The sequence below is a fragment of the Paroedura picta genome, chromosome 5 (genome assembly GCF_049243985.1).
Source record: "Paroedura picta isolate Pp20150507F chromosome 5, Ppicta_v3.0, whole genome shotgun sequence".
Lineage (NCBI taxonomy): Eukaryota > Metazoa > Chordata > Lepidosauria > Squamata > Gekkonidae > Paroedura > Paroedura picta.
The window spans coordinates 78,721,850-78,736,030 of NC_135373.1; the positions used below are offsets into that span (position 1 = coordinate 78,721,850).

The 14,181-nt window shown below is 42.9% G+C and overlaps 1 long non-coding RNA gene across 1 annotated transcript; it reads right to left on the reverse strand.

The window, feature by feature from the left end:
- Positions 1-1,553: 1,553 nt before the first annotated feature.
- Positions 1,554-12,976, reverse strand: LOC143839089 (uncharacterized). The gene is made up of 3 exons (XR_013231599.1): positions 12,878-12,976; positions 3,451-3,541; positions 1,554-1,634 (listed from the first exon to the last, which is right to left on the reverse strand). It is a non-coding gene; the product is annotated as an uncharacterized LOC143839089 (long non-coding RNA).
- Between the last annotated feature and the right edge of the window lie 1,205 nt (positions 12,977-14,181).

The following is a 14,181-nucleotide window of genomic DNA, read 5'->3' on the forward strand; positions in this document are numbered from 1 at the left end:
CCGCTTGACCTCAACCAGGGCCAGAGCTTTCTCCATTCTGGCTCCCACTTGGTGGAACGAGCTCCCAGAGGAGATCAGGGCCCGGACAGAGCCTAAACAGTTCCACAGGGCCTGCAAATTGGAGCTCCTCCACCAGGCATTTGGTTGTGGTCGAGCCAAACCATCGCTTCCAATTGGCTCCCAAGCCTCTACCCCCCCCACTACAACTGACACTAATTGGCCTTACCCACTGGGTCCCAGTAAGAGTTGAGCTGAGGCTCTTGCAATTTCTATTTTCTAATGTTATTGTTATGATCATGTTAAGTTATTATTGTTATAATGTTATTACTGTTATCACCTGTTACTATATGTTATCAGTATCTTTTCCTGTTTCCTGTAAACTGCCCTGAGCCCTCGGGGAGGGTGGTATATAAATATAATAAATAAACAAACAAACAAACAAATAAATAATATGTACTTCACTAGAGCCTCTTGTGGCGCAGAGTGGTAAGGCAGCCGTCTGAAAGCTTTGCCCATAAGGCTGGGAGTTCAATCCCAGCAGCCGGCTCAAGGTTGACTCAGCCTTCCATCCTTCCGAGGTCGGTAAAATGAGTACCCAGCTTGCTGGGGGGTAAACGGTCATGACTGGGGAAGGCACTGGCAAACCACCCCGTATTGAGTCTGCCATGAAAACGCTAGAGGGCGTCACCCCAAGGGTCAGACATGACTCAGTGCTTGCACAGGGGATACCTTTACCTTTTTACCACCATGTACCAGAGATCTATCACTTTATGTAAAGTCCTGTGCTGATGATCTTGTCACATCCCAGCACAAATGTCTATGCATATTACAAAATGCATGAGTTTACTCTAGGAGTAAAGAAAAGTTGGTTGGTGATTTCTAATACACTGGAACAAAAAATAGAGCAAAAATCCCCAAATACCCCAATAATGTGGTACCAGTTTATATGTCCTTCCACACTTGCTTACTTCTTGGGATCCAAAGGGTCTTTGGTGGAACAAGAAACAGCTTTGTATTATTAATTTCTATATGACTGTCTAGCAAAGCACTGATCTCATGCTGGTGCTGGTGTATCACAACCATGCATCTTTAGAATGGCCACAGACACAGGCATTTTTATACCTCTGTCTTGGAAATCAAAACGAAACAGTGTCTCTGCCCACAATGAAGAACTAAACTTTTCTTTGCCTATTTAATATAAAAAAATCATTAAACATTATAAAGTTAAAGTTGCTTGCAGACAACTCATTCCCTATGTGATTGGCCTTCCCTGGAGATGTGCCACCAATAGGCACTCGACAATGAGAGCCAATCATTTCAAATTGCATTCTGCCAATGCAGGCCAGTCAGTTCAAATTGTGTGCAGACAACCCACTCTCTACTTGATTGGCCCTCCCCTGGTTTGTGCCACCAATAGAGAAAGAGAACTCTTCCAATGAGGGCCAATCATGAGGCTTATTTGAAGTCTTCTTCCTTTTCCTGCTGCATGCTGGGTAGAAGTGGTACTGACCTCTCTGTAAGGTCCTGCTGCTGGTAATTTATCCCATCTTCAGCCTCTCCATCTCCCACAGGCAAGGGAGGGTAGTGAGCTGCTTCCTTTGCCTCCTGTGTTGGTCCCAGGTTTCAGCTCTCTGCTAGAAGGAAACACAGACGAGCAGAAGGCAGAGAGAATCAGTATTTCAAAAACAGAAGGGACAGTCAAAATGCAATTAATGTCTTCAATCAGTCTTTGCTTAGCATGTAAACTATTGACAGCTCAGAACAAAGCCATATCTAAATGTTGGCTATCTACTACTCAGCCTATGCCAATAGCCTCTTTATCAGCCCAGGCTTACATATGGTTCTTGGCTTATGGCTTCTCACAGTGTAGCCTCTCTTGTTTTAGCTGGGAGGGCTTCATTTTGACATGCCCCAAAACTAGTGCAATAATTCTGCAATTCAATAACATGACTGTGCAACTTAGAGGCAAGTGTTAAAATCACTTTAGGGCTGGCAACTTCTTCCCAACCCTGGTGGGTTTCATCAACTGCATTCACACATACAGAACAGGGACTTTAATGCAGAAGCAATAAAAAAAAGTGTGTATGTGTGGAAATAGTAACTGGGATCTGCAAGTCCTTGGCAAGGGCTTTTAGTGCTTGCTTGTCAAATAATAAGGGCCGTTCCGCATTCGTCCAAAATAGCACAATGGTTACTAATTGAAATCGCTACAGTTTTGCCGTTATGCACAACATCGTTGACAATCTGCAACACTCCTGAAACCGATCCGCAAAAAGCGCTTCGTTGTAGCGCTTTCAGGGAAATCCCAAAAAGTGGATTCACCCTCCGGAAAGCACTACACTCCTGCAACCAATCTGCAACACTAGCGGGAAAGTTCTGTGCATTACCATTGTTGCGGTTTCTTCAAAGTCCCTCCCCCTGGCTCTCTCCTCTGATCTTCCGGCGAAGCGATCGCCATTTTTTTTTCTCCGAGCGAGCAGAGATCAATGCACCGGCAAGCCTTCATTTACCCAGTGAGGCTTCCCCGGGTGCAGTCCCTCTGTTTAAAGTCACCAAGCACAAGCATCACAGAGGCCCGTTTGCTGGTTTATTTTCACTTTATTTTTCACACTGTTTTCGGCTGAAAATCGCGCCCGTGAGGGGGGGGATTTTTTTTTTCACTCGGGGGGGGAGCGTGGCAATGATGAAACGGCAGCTCAAACATCACCTGCTAGCTGGATGGTTGCAACGAATCAACGCAGATTCGTTGCAACGGGTGTGTTTTTTTTAAAAAAACCTTCCTTAAAGGGAAAGGGGCTGTTTGGGAGCATGATAACGGCCGCCCATTGGCTGCTTGATGGCCAGGGGCGGGACACAGCTCAGCAATAGCACTTCCTTTCTAGCGATTTTTGCCGAGACCGGAACCCTGTGGGAAACGATAGAAACGCAACTGGATTCCACTACAAAGGCAGGTATGTATAACGACGAATTCCACTATTTAAAATGGCGATTTTTCGTTCAGCAAACAATTTGCTACATGGATCCCGGTGCGGAATGGCCCTAAGAGTTTGTTGGTTCCAGTCCTGGCCTGTTTCTCCTTGTTGACCTTTTCCAAGGAGGGGCCAAACTGTCCCTCCTTAGGCCCACCAACCATCTCTCTTCTTTGCTTTTTCCCCTCTGAAAAGAGAAAGGTCTTAACCTTCTGGGAGATGTAGCCCCTCTGAAATTCCATTATAGTGGGTTTGAGTCTCCATGTGTGCTGCCTTGCATCTTTTTTCCAACCAAATCACAGTTTGCGTCCCCAAACAGTTTATGGCCCAACTCAAGATATCCAAATAGTTATCTGTCTTGTCTCTTCCTGGCAGATGGGCAAATAGTAGTTGTTATACTGCCTATTTGTCTCAATAAACTCTGATGACTTTATTGCTTTGTTTCCAGGAAATAAAGTTTTCTCTACGATCAGGGACTCACTGAGTGTTAATCAAGGTATCCTGCATTCTTCTGTCTCCACAGGGGTAAACAGCTGCTTCCCAATACCATCAGATTGCAAGGCCACTTCTCACTATAATAAATAAATAAAAATTGAACTGTCAAAACCTGTTCACACATATCTTATGTAGCATTTGCTTTGGCTCTTGTATAGCAACATAAAATAATTATCTATGTTAATTTTAGGTACCTGTCATTTCTAGAAAAATCCTAATTACAATCACAGTCTTTCTTTTACTTATTACTAAGTTTTAAATGATACTTTTTTTGAAACCACAGAACTGTTCACTACCTCTGGCAAAAAGAGGCGGCATTTGAGAGAAGATAAACAAGTAAAATTAGATACCATGAAAATTTAATTACAGGATGTGATACAGGAAGAAATGAGTGACATTTTGCAGATGAGAGAGAAAATTAGAAATTTTCAAATGCTAATTTTAATAAAGCCAATTAACACACAAAGGAATGTGTTATATGTTGAAAGACTAAAAAAAGGCAGCCCTAATTTTAAAAATAAATAAATAAGAAGATACTATTCCTTTCAAGTCTGGTTTGACTTGCAGGAGGGCATGTTGGGCTAAGTACAACATGCGAACATTTTGGTGGGCTTAAACAAGACCACAGCTTTATTGGCATATCAGAGAGTTGGCCCGATATGAGAGAGGGAGCCTGCATATGTGATCCGCCAATCGTGATAATCCTGACCACAGTGGCACCCTGGGAGCCACCCGGTTCTACCCCTGGGAACACGGGTCCCCTTGCCGCTGAGTCCCATCTAAGGGAGATGTACCCAACTGGAGTGCCAAAGAGAGGCACAGAACTCATCTGGACCCACCCCAGGCTACCTGGCCCTGCGAGCCTATTTGCCTTGCCCCACCGGGATGGCCCTGCTTGCAGCCAGCTGCTTCATAGGAAGGCCCCTAACCATGGGGAGTTCGATACCCTGACCGAACTCCACCTCCCAAAACAGGCTCAATCCCATGCTGAACCCCCCCCAGCTGTGATGGATTCATACAAGAAAGCCTACCACCCCAGGTCAACATACCTTTTTCTGAAAAAAACTCAACAGCAACCAATATATAACAGGGTGGGTGGGTAGCTGCTCCTCTTTGGCTGTGGTGGGATAAAGAGGCTGGGCTCACACACATGACACCCTTATAAGGGCACCATGAGCCTGCCCTATGTTGCCTCTGTGCATGGTGCATCTCATGCCTCGCCCAGTCCCCCCCCACTGGAGGAGAGCTGAAAGCGCATCTCCCTTGAGCCTGCTCCTCCTCAGCATCAATAGGTAAGCTCCGGGTAAGTCTACGCCACATTTATTGAGATTAATTGCTGCCTTTGGTTATTATTCTAAACAGTATTTGGTTTTGACTCTTGGAAGATGAACTATCACCAAATCATTAGCCAATAATTTCACATTATATACTTTAAAAATCAGCATATATTTATTTTTTAAAATTGAATGGGGAATCAAAATTGTCCCAGCCATCCATTCTGGGAGGCCCTGGTTCCATTGTCATTTGCACACAGATTTAACTGAATGGCCCACTCTCATTCATCCACTATTGTACTGATATCGCCTCAGGTTTTCTCACTGAAGGACACTGAATAACACTGACACCCAAAGAAATTGTTTTCCAGTCATTTTCCGCCAAGTTGCTCTTTACTACTTTAGTTCTGTTCCTAAATATAGTTATTACAACCATTTTCCCTCTAAGATTATTTTGACAGTCATTAACACACAAATGAGATTACTTTGTCAGTGTTGATGGAGAGACTGATTCTGTGAAGGTTCAAGGGGGTGGCAGGTTACAGTGGATGAGTGATAGGTGGCGAGTGTCCTACATAGTGCAGGGGGTTGGACTAGATGACCCAAGAGGTACCTTCAAACTATGAATAAAACTGCTTTATACTGAACTATTGGTCTATCAAGGTCCGTATTGTCTATTCTGGCTACCAACAGCTCTCCAAGAGCTCTTATATCGCCTGAGCCAAGACCCTTTCCATTGTTCTAACTCTTTCTCTGTTAGTTAACTATTTGCTCTTCCATCCCCAAAATAGAGGCACCACACATGAGATGTGAGTTCAAATAAGATTTTATTCATTATCAACCATAGCTCTGAACTTTGTTAAAGACCCATACATCAGTATGTGCACCTTATCTGTTAGGGCATGCCACCATTACTGGCAAATTCATTTAAGAACTGAATGGCTAAAACTGCCCTTCAATTACCTTAGCCAACATACCATGGTATGCTGAAGGAAAGTGTAGGAGCAAAGCATAGGGATCAAAGGGGTGATGTCCTTGCTTTGAAGGAGCCCTCCTTCCTCCCAATCCGACAGTTCCCCCCCCCCCTGCACCTCAAGGGACAATCTGTGGATGCCGACTCCACTGCAGATGGTCTAGACTAGAAGGGCCCTTCCCTTCCTGACTTCCAGATGGTACAAACATTTAACTTGTCTAGCAGATACAGACCTAGAAAATAAAATTAGTCATGACAATCTAAGGGCCTATCATTATCCAGAGAAAATCCTATGCCCAGAAATGCAATTCAGGCTGATTCTATTCTACAGGAACACTGGCAAATTGTTTCGGGTGGATGGTTTCCTTAGCAGATACATATCTGCTCAGTCAATTCTTTCCTACAGGCTGAAAAACTGAAAGCAAAGACTGAGACACTAAAATAGCTGTCAGTTCCAAATGTTTTCTCATTTTTGAATACTGGAGTTTATTGCAATTGGACTTGCTATATTTATCTGAAATTGGCATGATTTAGGTTATATTTTGATTTATATCTGGATGCCCATTCCTGCTGTCTACCTAACAATATTTGACCAATCCTTTCAGTGGTGAAAAAGCCCTACCAGCCTACCTTTCAGGCAATGACTAGTAAGAGATTCTCATTTGTAGCATATCTCGCTCTCACACACACATTCTGGAGCCCTTCAATTTCTGTCAAGGATGACAGAGTGGAAGCACTGAAATTGCTGAAGAGCCCAAAATTGTAGCTGATAGTGTTCTGAGAGAACAGTAGCTGGAAAGCAGGACTCTGACTGGTTATGACTTTTTGTCTGTGGTTTTAAAGGGTACTTTATTGGGGATTTTATAAAGACATTTGTAACCCGCCACGAGCCATCTGGGAGTGGCGGGTAAGAAATCAAACAAACAAACAAACAAATATTATCTGGAAATACAACTGGGAAGCATTCAAAAAGTTCTATATTCTTCAGATTTACATGTACTACCTGTAGCCTGGATGCTGCCTGGGGCTATATATAGCATATTAATTATTGTGGGACCACAATGTGTAAGTGTATATTAAAACTATCTTTTATCTGTCTTATTTTCCCCTGCCTTCTTCACAAGCACTAAGGATGCTATATGTGGATCTCTTCAGAACACCCTGTGATGTCAGTTGATGTGAGAATGATTGGCCTAAGGTCACCCAGTAAGGTTCCAGGTGAACCAAGTGGAGATATGGAGCCAACCCATGCTTTATGGACTTTGTCACACTAATTCACAATTTATACTTACCTGTTTATGCCCCTATATGGCTTCTGCACATCCTTACTATTCAGCTACTAGATGGACCCCATAAACTTTGTAGGATAATATCTAACAAAGAAAGTGAATTGCCTTGCCTTCTATGCCCTTCAAGATTCTTCTGCCTTTCCTATTGTTACAGTGCAATATAATTTCAAAAACTGTGTTAGACATTTATTGGCCCTTGGTAGTCTAATGAAAATTAGGGTTAGCCCATATGGTTAATATTATCTCTTTCGTTATCATTGAATCTATCCACCTTCCTTTCTCCCTCTCCTTAATTCTGTTCTCACAACAACCCTGAAGGCTACCTATGCTGAAAATAGTACTTGGTCCAAGATTATTCAAGGAGCTTCATGGCAGAGTGAAAATACTAGGTTCTTAGTTCCTACTCTAACACCCTAACCACTATTCCTCACCGAATCTATATTATGCGATAGAAGCTCTTTCTGTATTTTACTCATAAGGATAATTTGAAAACTGATGCATTATGATTTGCATTAGACATTGCCTTTCAACGCTTGCCTAGTATCAAAATGTATTGATATCTCTATGTAGGCAAAGAACTTTTTTTGGGGGGGGGGATATGATGGACACATTTCCCCACTATGTGGTAAAAATGATCAAAGGTTTTTCTTTCAGATTTTAAATTTTCTTTTAAACTTAGCGGTCTCATTACTGTGTTTTTCTTTTGTCTTTGTGAGTTCCACAGAACTCCCCTAGCTTCTAGAAAGTGGACAGGAGCTTCAGCTGACCCTTATCAAGACTGACAGCATGCTGACACCTGAGCTGATCTTCTGACCACTGTCAGGATGGAACACCAGCACTGACACTGCTGCTCTGGTGAGTCTTCCAGGCTGGATGTGGCCTTGCCCTGGGAGCTAGAGGGTGCTGGCAGGTAGGGCTAGGTAGGAGCCTGGCTGGGCCCAGGCTGGTCATCATCTGGTGAGTCTGGCTGGTCCCTAACCAGATCCTCAATGGTGGGTGCCAGTACTGATAGTGATGTGCTGGGGCAGGGTTCTGGGTTGGGTTCTGGGTCTAACCCAATTGTGCTCTCCAGAGTGCCCACTGGCTGCAGTATGGAGGCACAGGGAGCATAGGCATGACAGGTTCCATCAGACTTCTCTGTGAACCAGCATCAGAATCAGACTCCCACTCAATTTCCTCGAGCACACAGGTACTAAACAATTCCCACTCAGCTGTTGCTGACACAGGTACTAAACAATTCCTACTCAGCTGTTGCTGGCCAATCAGAGAACTTGAATTATCCTGTTGCTCCAGCTCCCACTCTTAGTGAAGATTTTTAACTCATCATTCACTGTTGCTATTATTTCAGCACTTGGAATCTGACTTTCAAAGTGCTGTCTGTCACAGGGGGCTTTTGTTGCTTATGGAACCTTTTAAAACTCCATGTACATTGATTATACTATACACAGCTGAATATGTAAGCTTTACTCTCTTGGATATCATCCACCAGATGCTAAAAAAACATCCCTTTGAAAGACAAATGTTGAGAATGACAAATTATTTTGTAACAATACCAACATTGAATTGTTGCCCTCCTTTAAAAATATTTAGTAACTCTACAAATTTATGGTCCACATCTCCTTCCTGTGCCTTTTCTGATTTATCTTCATGAGTTGAAGTTGCCTTCCTCACTGCTGAGTATTGAGGGATATTTACTCTGTTTTTGTTATCCTTCTGGCACCCTAATCACTTCTGAATGCATAATTGAGCACAGCAGTTCCGTTCTGCTCTTCCACATGCTTTCCCATTGTTTTCCAGTGCTCATGGCGATTTCTCTTAGATCTTGCAATATCCCTGATCTCTTCAAGTCACTTTATTAAGCTCCCTTGGTAGCTTTCCTCATAGTGGGCCCTTGACAGCACTCATCAATTCTGGATACTTCAATTAATTGCCCCAGCATCTTTCCGAGCTCCTGGCTGCTTCACTCAGCTCCTTTTGCTACCAGTGTTTCAAATTCTCTAGCAAAAGAAACAAAGCTATAAGGATGGTAACAGTTCGGTGATTTGAAACAGACCTGAATCCTTCAGCCTTTTTAAGCAAACCTTTAGCAAAACAAACAAACAAAAAACACCATGCATTTTTTCAGCAAAGGTTTTAAGATATTTCTTCTCCTGGACATAAGGACTTACAGGCCAATTTCTAAGGAGAGTCCTCCTGGGCAAATATTAGACATGTTTCATTTTTTCCCCTGAATCTAGAAGACAGTAAGTTCTTTGTGCCCTCTCCCATTAATTTCAGCCTTGCTATGTGATCTTCTCAGGTATCTTGAAGCCTCTGTTTCTCTATGGAGACAAAGATGGCAGTCTCGTTGGTAATCTCTAGACAGTACCTCTTAATAGCACCACATATCATTATGCAAGCAGGTAAAAAATGTTCTCTGGGGGACCAATGCTCTGTCACTCAGGGTAGAACTCCAACACTATGGATTTAAATGATTTGAAAACAGAGATAGAGCTGATATTAATAGTATGATCACAGAGGGGGTTGTGTCACTCCATTCTCTTTGCTGAAAGTAGAAGTGAGCCTTCAAGATTTGTCTGAAGACAGATGACTTGTCTAAGCTGTATGGAGCCAGTGGTGCTGAGAATGCTTTTTAGACTGGCTGATTTCACAGCCCATGAAGGCTCAGAAGGAAGAAGCATCAACTCTGACATTCTAAGCAAGAATGAAGCTATTTTAACCACCCTCAGAGAAGGGTACCAAAACAAAGACAAATTGGACATCAACTGTGAGGCATTTGCGAGCCCCTTTCTGGATAAAGTCTCAACTCCACCATGACCTTACACCATCTTTACATACAGAAAAGAAATTAGAGGCCCCCTTGGCTGCCTCTGAAGGATACACTTGCCAGGTTCAGTTGTCTCTCACTGTCTTCAACGAGACCCACCACTTGCCCCCTATATCCCTGCACTTTGTGGCTTATCAAAAGATCAGAAACTAGGGACCCCCTCTGGGAGGTAATCAACCTCTCCCTCTCAACCGGAGAATTCCTAGAGCGGCTGAAGGAGGCAGTGGCTTGGCCTCTACTGAAGAAATCATCCCTGGACCTGTGGGAGCCCACCAACTATCACCCTGTCTCACACTTGGCATTTCTAGGGAAGGTAGTAGAAACACCTGCCACAGACCAACGGACAGCATTCCTGGAGGAAGCTTCAGTCCTAGACTCAGTCCAGTCAGGTTTTTAACCTGGCCATGAGGTTGAGAATTAGATAGCACTGGTCACCCTGATGGATGACCTCCATTGCCAGCTGTACCAAGGAATGCCATTGCTACTAATACTACTTGACCTCTCAGCAGCATTTGACACACTGGATCACAAGCTACTAGCTCACCACCTTGCAGATTCTGGGATATGAGGGACAGCCTTTCAATGGCTGATCTTTTTCTTTAGGTCAAAGATAGAGGGTAGTGATAGGAGAGAACCAATCACATTGCTGGCTACCCCCGTGTGGGGTGCTGCAAGGAGCAATTCTCTCCCCAATCTTATTTAACATCTTTATGCATCCTCTTGCCCAACTAATAAGGACGTTTGTCTGGAGTGCCATCAGTATGCTGCTGACACCCAGCTTTTTCTCACCCAGGCTCATAGAATCGAATCATAGAATCATAGAATAATGGACTGGAAGGTACCTCCTGAGTCATCTAGTCCAACCCTCTACACTATGCAGGACAGTCACAACCCTATCACTCATCCACTGTAACCTGCCACCACCTTAACCAGATTTCAGGAAGCAGTGATGAGCTGCCTCAAGCAAAGCCATCTGAAGCTTAATCCTGGGGTTTGGTAGGAAAGACCCAGGTGAGGAAGCATGACTGCCCAACATGGATGGGGTGCAACTGTCAGTTTCACACTCAGCCAGGAACCTGGGTGTGATCTTTGACTCCTTTCTCTCCATGGAGGTCTCTCCAGGTCACTAGAGTAGCATGACTAGTGTTCTTCCATCTATGCCAAGCCAAGCCACTAGTACCCTACCTGGCACTAGAACACCTAGCCCCATTGATCCAGGTGATGGCCACCTCTGGGCTTCAATTATGCAATGCATTCTACACAGGCCTACCCTTAGCCCTGATCCAGAAACTTCAACTGGTACCGAATGCAGCAGCCAGAGTTCTGACAGGATTGCCTTGGAGGGCCTTCATCCGACTCATACTCCAACAGCTGCAGTGGCTACCAGTTGACTACCAGATCAGGCTTAAGGTTCTGATAATCACCTCCAAGGCCGTACATGGTCTGAGCTGTGAGTATTTGAGAAACTGTCTCTCTACCTATGCTCTCCAAAGAGCACTACGCTCTACCTGCACCAACAAACTGGTGATCCCTGATCCCAGGGAAGCTCACTTGTCATTGACCAGAGCCAGAGACTTCTCAGTCTTGGCCCCAGATGGTATCAGAGCCCTGGCAGAGCTAAAAGAATTATTCAGGGCCTGCAAAGGGAGCTCTTCCACCAGGCTTTTGGCCAAGACAAATGAAACAAGCCATCAACCAGAGCCCAGGGGCCCCTCTCACCATCAACTGAATCCATAGTAGAAAACTGCAGTAAAAACTGAGTTGTTGAATACCGAATGTTGAATGATAAATTATAAACCATTTTATTCAATGCAAGTTCTCATTTAAGATATATATTTAAGTCATGATGCTTACTCTTATTCATTCATTCATTCATTCATTCATTCATTCATTCATTCATTCATTCATTCATTCATTCATTCATTCAGCTTCTATACCACCACTCCTGAAAGGCTTGTGGTGGTTTGCAATTAAAATATAAGCCCCATAAAACAATGTTAAAATTCCCAATTATAACCTCCTTGATGGCGACAAACTCCCTCCGTTTCATTTATGAGAGTTCTAACGTAAAATACCCTAAGCCAAAAGGGATGGAGGTATGTAAATATAATTTAATTAATTCTGAGAAAATATGAGAAATGGGTTATACTTAGGCCCACATGACAAACCAGCAGTTATTCAATCATAACAGTCGGAAATGAATTAAAAGAGATGGGGGCTGAAACTTCCACTTCCTTTTCTTGGCTTTAGGCTGGGGTGGATAGGGAGCTGGCAGCCAGAAGTGGGCAAGCTTGATTATACATGTTGATTTTGTAGGCAAGTAGCATTTCCATTTTAGTTAGCTGTTGTTTTCTGTTGTCCAAGGAGAAAATAAATGTCATGTCATGAGATGTTCTGATACATCAAGGAACACAAAGAAAGTCATTGTTACTTTCATGCATTAGGAAATCCAAGGCAGTGCTTAACCAAAGCAGAGATTCACCCTTCTGACTCTATTGAAGCCAGTGAGCTTCTAAGGTTGCAATTCTGTTTAGGATGACATGGTTAATTGTAGAAGACATCTGCCACGTAAAATCTAGGCACAAGCCTTCTGGTCTGCATCAGATCAACTGTGTTCTCATGGCTGGCCAGCTTGCCTACCCTCTGGCTTTATGCTGTCCACTACCCTGGGCCACTGATGTTCCTGCTGGCACTCTGTTCCTGCTTTCCACATTTTCTAATCTTATACTGCTGCTTTTTCTAATCTTATACATTACATAACTGGTCTACTTGCCACTTTAATTAGCACTGTCCTATTGCATACTCTGTGTAATGGTTTATTGCGGGGCAACATTCTGAGAAGACAAGTGAATACTTTCACTCATGAATTTTGTAAAATATATTTTTAAGTTGCTTAAAAGATTTAATGGTTTTCTATTATTTTCTCTGCCTTGAAATCTCAGTGGTCTCCGCTATTAAACTGGACACAATGTGCACTTTAATTGAAAGGCTGTTGTTATTTTTTTAGATTGACTAGTGGTAATGCAATATAGCACTTAATTGTTACTTACTTGTGGATGTGAGTCACACCAAATCATTTGCTTTCCACTGCAAAATTTCCATGCCGCTTATACTCCATGGACTTTAAAATAATGCTGTTGTTGTTGACCTGTAACAATCAGTATTCTGATTAGAGCTAGTAAGTGTAAATATGTCAAGGAAACAGGATAGAAAATGAAAGAACAGCAATAAACTTCAAAAGCAGTAATAAAGCTCACAGGAGTCCCCCATGCATACAAAACATTAAATTCTGCACCTCAAAATAACACACTTCAAATGCTGCTGTGTAGTCTGGTTCTTTCCCATGGAACTAAACAAGCATGAAAAACTAAAATTTAGGGACTTGTACCATTCCCCCTCCCATCCATCTTTCAAACAATGGAGGCAATTTCCTCCCTTAGCATTTTGCTTATGGTAACCACTTTCATTCAACAACAGCAAGAGATCCATACAAAGATAATGGGAGGGGCTGCCCTTGGTAGCTTTGTAGCCTGAATGCAGGAAAACCTGTTCAGCTGCTGAAAGGAGAGGACAATATTTGATGCAGAGTGGGAAAAGGAAGAATGTTCAAGTAAGTGAGACAAGGAGAAAAGGCAAATTGCTCCAGTTCACCTTCTTTATATACACACTGAGAAAGGTTGCACGTGGTATACTGAAGAAGACATGACAAAATAAAAAGTAAAAGAAACATATAAAACAATATCAAAAGTGGCACAGGCATGGTAAAGATACATAAGAGTTAGAACCAAGATCCATCTATTCCAGTAACCATTGTAGTAACTAACCCAAGGTCTCAGAAGGGCTTCACAGAAGGCATTAAGTCTGAATCTCCCTCTGTCCTTGTTTTAACAGTTATTCAGTAGTATGCTGCCTCTGTACATGGAGATTCCATTTGGCAATCATGGCTATAATGAGTGAAGGAACTATTTTTAATGTATCTGTCCAATATTTTTTAAAAGTCATATAAACTAGTAGAACTTGCTACAGCTTGTGGCATTAGTTCCATAAATTAATCATATAATCATAGAGTTGGTAAGGATTTCCTGGGTCATCTAGTCCAAGCCCCTGCACTATGCAGGATAATCACAACCCTATCGCTCATCCACAATAACCTGCCACTCCCTTGAATATTCACAGAATCAGCCTCTCCATCAGATGGCTCTGTTTTAAAAATTTCCAAAGATGAAGAACCCACCAACTCCCGAAGAAGCCTGTTCCACTGAGAAACCGCTCTGTCAGGAATTTCTTCCAGGTGTTTAGATGGAATTTCTTTTGAATTAATTTCATCCCATTGGTTCTGGTCCATCCCTCTGGG